We start from the raw sequence: 6,000 nt of genomic DNA on the forward strand, positions 1-6,000 counted from the left end.
TGACATTACCAACGCTGATGTGCGTAAAATGCAAAAGCCTTTCTGACTTATCTGAATTCTGATGACAGGTCTGTGGAAGGACGATATACACCCTGACAACATACAAAACGAAAACAAAATGTCCTTTATCTATTAAATGAAGTACTTGGGCGTCAGCCATGACCCAGCAGGTAGGGCTCTTGTCTTTGCGACGGAAGGTCGTGGGTCTGAGTCCCCTCCGGAATATAAACACATCCTGTCCTGATGCAGCCTCTCGCTTTGACAGTCCTCTATGTTTGACACTGTTTTCTGAACTATTTGTGACTGAATTTTTAAAATATCTACATTTGTCCTTTCCTTTTTTTTGTCTGGAGTTCCAAGCTGGGATTGTTCTCCTTAGAGCAGAGAAGGTTAAGGGGAGATTTAATCGAGGCATTCAGAATCAGGAAGGATTTTGATGGAGTAAATCAGGAGAAACTGTTCCCAGTGGCGGGAGGGTCGGTAACCAGAGGGACACAGATTTAAGATAATCGGGAAAAGAACCAGAGGGGGAGAGGAGGAGAATGTTTTTTGACGCAGCGAGTTGTTGTGATCTGGAACGCGCTGCCTGAAAGGCAGGTGGAAGCAGATTCAATAGTAACTTTCAAAAGGGGAATTGGAGAAATACTGGAAGGGGGAAAATTTACATGCTTATGGAGGGGAGTGGCACTAATTAGATGGCTTTTACAAAGAGCAGGCACAGACACGATGGGGTAAAGAGCCATTTTTTAAGATGGTATAATCTAGGCCGGCACTTTAGTGCAGCACCGAGGGACTGCGGCACTGTTGGAGGTGCAGGCTTTCAGATGGGACATTAAAATGAGGCCCCATCTGCTTCCCTTTCAGGCGATCATGAAGAGAGAATATGTTGTTAGCAGATGTCATGCCCAGTAAAGACATCATAGTCCTACTTTTTAGAGCCAAACTTTATTCAATGTGGATTTTGAAATGGACATTTCCTTTTACATAAAAAAGTGGGCAATGTGCTGCAAGATGGCCGCCGATGGTCAAATGACCCGGCCTGCATATTCAAACTGTCTCACTATCTCGGAAGGGCAAAAGGATACATTCCAGACTCAGGTGTCAATTACACCCATCCTTAAACCATCAAGCGACACCCCTGAATTGAATGGGTTCTTTGGGGGAAAAAAAGGTGTTCAGTAGCCTCATCATACCAGGATTATACCCATCCAGACATTAATGGATGGCCATGGATTCCACATCCTGGTCCATTGTGTGGTCACCCCAGGGGAGCGAGCCATGTGTTGGGTACCAGAAATGCTAATATGATGAATTGTGACCTGACAAGGTAACCCTATGGAGAGATAGAGAGAGAGACCACAGTAACATCACACAAAGCAGTCCAGCCAGTGGCTGTGGAAAGATCCAGCCTAAAGAAGAAGTCCTGCTGCTAATTCTACACTTCAACCTGGTGCAGCAGAGAACTGCAAGTGACCCGCCACCTCCTGTCTGAAATCTCAACCACCAGAAATCTACAACACCTCAACAAGTTCAAGACTACTTGAACCCTAGCCGGCACCTTTAAAAGAGACTGTACTACTTAGAAGTTACAACAGGTTTACCGTAAACCTCTAACACCTACCACACCTTGAACTCCTACCCGTTACCTTCTATTGAGAGTGCATGTGAGAGTGAATGCGTGCGTGAGTGGTGCTGCGAACATTTCGGGGAATGACTGTTGTTGAATATATCGTTAGTCTTCTGGTTTATACCTATAAGGAAACCTGTCAGTGTCTGTTAATTTGGCAGGTAAAATACGCAGGGGTTAACTCATGACTTTAAACAAAACACGATTGTGGTCATCTTGGGAGCAGAACGTTCCACACCCCTTACCACCTGTCGGTAACACAGGCCAAGGGGTTCTGTAACGGGCCTGGCCGAGAAATGAAATGGGCTTTGCCTTGACCTTGCATTGTGCTCAATAAAACAGCACCGGAGATTGGGAAAGGGTCGTGAGCACTAAAGTGGCAAGAGACGTGTAGACTATCAGAGGCGCTCGGCAGAACGATAGCCCTCTGGTTTATGTGGCGCCTTCAGTGTAATAAAATGTCCCAAGTGTGATGGAAATCGGGGGATGTGCAAGAGGCCGGAATTAGACGAGAGCAGATATCTAGGAGGGCTGTGGGGCTGGAGGAGATGACAGAGATAGGGAGGGGGAGAAGAGGGCCCTGGAGTGACTTGAAAACAAGTGAGAATTTTTAAATCGAGGCATTGCTTGACTGGAAGCCCAGTGGAGATCAGCGAGCACAGAGGCGATGGGCGAACGGGGCTTGTTGTGAGTCAGGACACGGACGGCAGAGTCTTTGAATGACCTCGTGTTTACGGAGGATTGAATGTAGGAGACCAGCCAGGAGAGCGCCGGAATAGCCAAGTCTGGAGGTAGCCTCTCCTGTGTAGACTGATAATATCTTACAGCACAGGAGAGGGTCATTCAGCCTTTTGTGTGCATGCTGGCCCTTTTGAAAGAGCTGCCCAATCTAGTCCCACAACCTCAGCTGTTTCCTCATCACCTTGCAAATTGATCGCCTTCAAGAACTTCTATTTTGCTTTTCCCTCTCGACTCTTTCACTGCCTCTGTACTTTTTTTAAAAAACCACTGTGCCACTGACCAGGAGCTTGAACCCCGTTTCTCTCTCCACAGACGCTGCCCGACCTGCTGAGTATTTCCAGCGTGGGAGAAGCCACACTGTGCCATTCGCCTTGCACCTTCCCCGTGCCGAAGGTAAGCAGGTAGAGGGCTGTGGAACGAAAGAACTCGCATCGCTCCTGCACCTCTCACCACCTCAGGGCGTCCCGAAGTGCTTTCCCAGTCAATGAAGGAATTTTGAAGCAAAGTCACTGTTGGAGCGGAGGAAAAGCAGCAGCCAATGTGCGCACAGCAAGATCCCGCAAACAGCAATGACCAGATCACCTGTTTCTCAGTGATGGTTGAGGGATAGATATTGGCACCTAAACACTCCCACCTCCCCCCCGCTCTTCTTCCAATAGTGCCCGTGGGATCTTTTACATCCACATGGAAGGACAGGCGTGGGCCTCGGGTTTAATGTCTCATCCGAAAAATAGCACCTCCGACAGTGCGGCGCTCCCTCAGTACTGGCCTTCCGACAGTGCGGTGCTCCCTCAGTACTGGCCTTCCGACAGTGCGGCGCTCCCTCAGTACTGGCCCTCCGACAATGCGCCGCTCCCTCAGTACTGACCCTCCGACAGTGCGGCGCTCCCTCAGTACTGACCCTCCGACAGTGCGGCGCTCCCTCAGTACTGGCCCTCCGACAATGCGCCGCTCCCTCAGTACTGACCCTCCGACAGTGCGGCGCTCCCTCAGTACTGACCCTCCGACAATGCGCCGCTCCCTCAGTACTGACCCTCCGACAGTGCGGCGCTCCCTCAGTACTGACCCTCCGACAGTGCAGCACTCCCTCAGTACTGACCCTCCGACAGTGCGGCGCTCCCTCAGTACTGATCCTCCGACAGTGCGGCGCTCCCTCAGTACTGACCCTCCGACAGTGCAGCACTCCCTCAGTACTGACCCTCCGACAGTGCGGCGCTCCCTCAGTACTGATCCTCCGACAGTGCGCCGCTCCCTCAGTACTGACCCTCCGACAATGCGCCGCTCCCTCAGTACTGACCCTCCGACAGTGCGGCGCTCCCTCAGTACTGGCCCTCCGACAATGCGCCGCTCCCTCAGTACTGACCCTCCGACAATGCGCCGCTCCCTCAGTACTGACCCTCCGACAGTGCGGCGCTCCCTCAGTACTGGCCCTCCGACAATGCACCGCTCCCTCAGTACTGACCCTCCGACAGTGCGCCGCTCCCTCAGTACTGACCCTCCGACAGTGCGCCGCTCCTTCAGTACTGACCCTCCGACAGTCCGGCGCTCCCTCAGTACTGACCCTCCGACAATGCGCCGCTCCCTCAGTACTGACCCTCCGACAATGCGCCGCTCCCTCAGTACTGACTCTCCGACAGTGCGGCGCTCCCTCAGTACTGACCCTCCGACAGTCCGGCGCTCCCTCAGTACTGACCCTCCGACAGTGCGGCTCTCCCTCAGTACTGACCCTCCGACAGTGCGGCTCTCCCTCAGTACTGACCCTCCGACAGTCCGGCGCTCCCTCAGTACTGACCCTCCGACAGTGCTGCTCTCCCTCAGTACTGACCCTCCGACAGCGCGGCGCTCCCTCAGTACTGACCCTCCGACAGTGCGGCTCTCCCTCAGTACTGACCCTCCGACAGTGCAGCGCTCCCTCAGTACTGACCCTCCGACAGTGCGGCTCTCCCTCAGTACTGACCCTCCGACAGTGCGGCGCTCCCTCAGTACTGATCCTCCGACAGTGTGGCACTCCCTCAGCGCTGGGAATGTGTCAGGCCTGGATTATTTCTCCTTATTCACTCTTTCAAAAACCTTCATGATTTTGACCGCCTCTATGAAATCTCCTTCTCTGCACTAAGGAGAACAAATCCAGCTTCTCCAGTCTTTGCACGGAACTGAAATCCCTGGTATCATTCAAGTAAATCTCCTCCGCTCCCTCTCCGAAGCCCTGACATCCTTTCTGCACTATGCTACCCAGAATTGGACACAATACTCCAGCTGGGGCCTAACCAGTGATTTATAAAGTTTTAGCATAAACCCTTGCCTCTGTTTATAAAGCAAAAGATGCCATAATCTTTTTAAACAGACTCATTAGCTTCTCCTGCCACCATTGATATGTGTCCAGACCCCCACTCTACTCTCTACCAAAGCCATTTCTTTTCTTGCTGGTTCACACCCCATTTGTTTTTTTAAAAATTTAATTGTGCAAGACTGCTTGTTTTTTGCCAAAGTTCTGTTTGTGCGTATGAAATGCAATATTCGGCTAATCTGCAGATTACAAGTGTGATGGTTACAATGTTCGTAGGTTGTTGCAGTGTTCTGCGCGTCACAGTAGTTGCATCTTGTGCAATGTTTTTGTACTTGTACGTATTGCAATTTCCGCGTTGCAGTGTTTGCCCTTTGGCAGTGCCGAGCAGGTTAGCACAGGCCCCGACTCTCATCTGCCTCTGTTATGTCGTGTTGGCAGCACAGGAACAGGCCACTTGGCCCAACTTGTGCGTGCTGGTGTTCATACGCCACACGAGCCTCCTCCCAGCCCCCGACTTCATCTCCCCCCCCCCCCCCCATCACCATATCCTTCTATTCCTCTCTCCCTCGTGTGTTTATCCAGCTTCCCCCTTAAATACATCGATACTATTCACCTCAACCACTCCCTGTGGTAGCGAGTCCCACATTCTCACCACTGAATTCCTCACTAGATTTATTAGTGACTATCTTATACTTGTGGCCGCTAGTTCAGGTCTTGCCTGCAAGTGGAAACATCTGTACTATCAAACCCCTTCATAATTTCCAAGACCTCGATCAGGTCACCCCCCCGTCAGCCTTCTCTTTTCCTCAATCTCTCCGCATAGGACAACTCTCTCATCCCAGGAACCGTTCTAGTGAACCTTTGCTGTACCACCTCGAAAGATCAAAACAATGCACAGTGCTCCAGGGGTGATTCCCCCCCCCAAGGCTCTGTACAATTGCAGCAAGACGTCCTTACTCATGCAATAAAGGACAACGCAGATGGTTGAGGATACATCAGGGCTTTGCATTTGCACGCCCATTCTGCAACAAACTATTCTGGGGCCAGAAGTGTACACAAATACACGCTGTCGTGCTCCACGACCAAAGGCTGCAGCTCACACCTTCAACTTGCTTTGCACACCACATCCGGATTCCTGCAAAGAGGACCACCCGTTTGATTGACAGCGGGCCCGCGCACGCGCAGCGGGGGAGGGGGAGGGAGGCAGACGGTGGGACGTCCTGACGTCATGACGCCGGCGAACCGCCCCGCCCACCACCCCAAACATCTCTCCTTCCCCATTGGCCAGGCCACCCGCCGGTCAGGCGCCGGGTGGGCGGGCAGAGCCAATCAGCGCGGCGCGCGG

Source organism: Heterodontus francisci, unplaced genomic scaffold (genome assembly GCF_036365525.1).
Source record: "Heterodontus francisci isolate sHetFra1 unplaced genomic scaffold, sHetFra1.hap1 HAP1_SCAFFOLD_594, whole genome shotgun sequence".
Lineage (NCBI taxonomy): Eukaryota > Metazoa > Chordata > Chondrichthyes > Heterodontiformes > Heterodontidae > Heterodontus > Heterodontus francisci.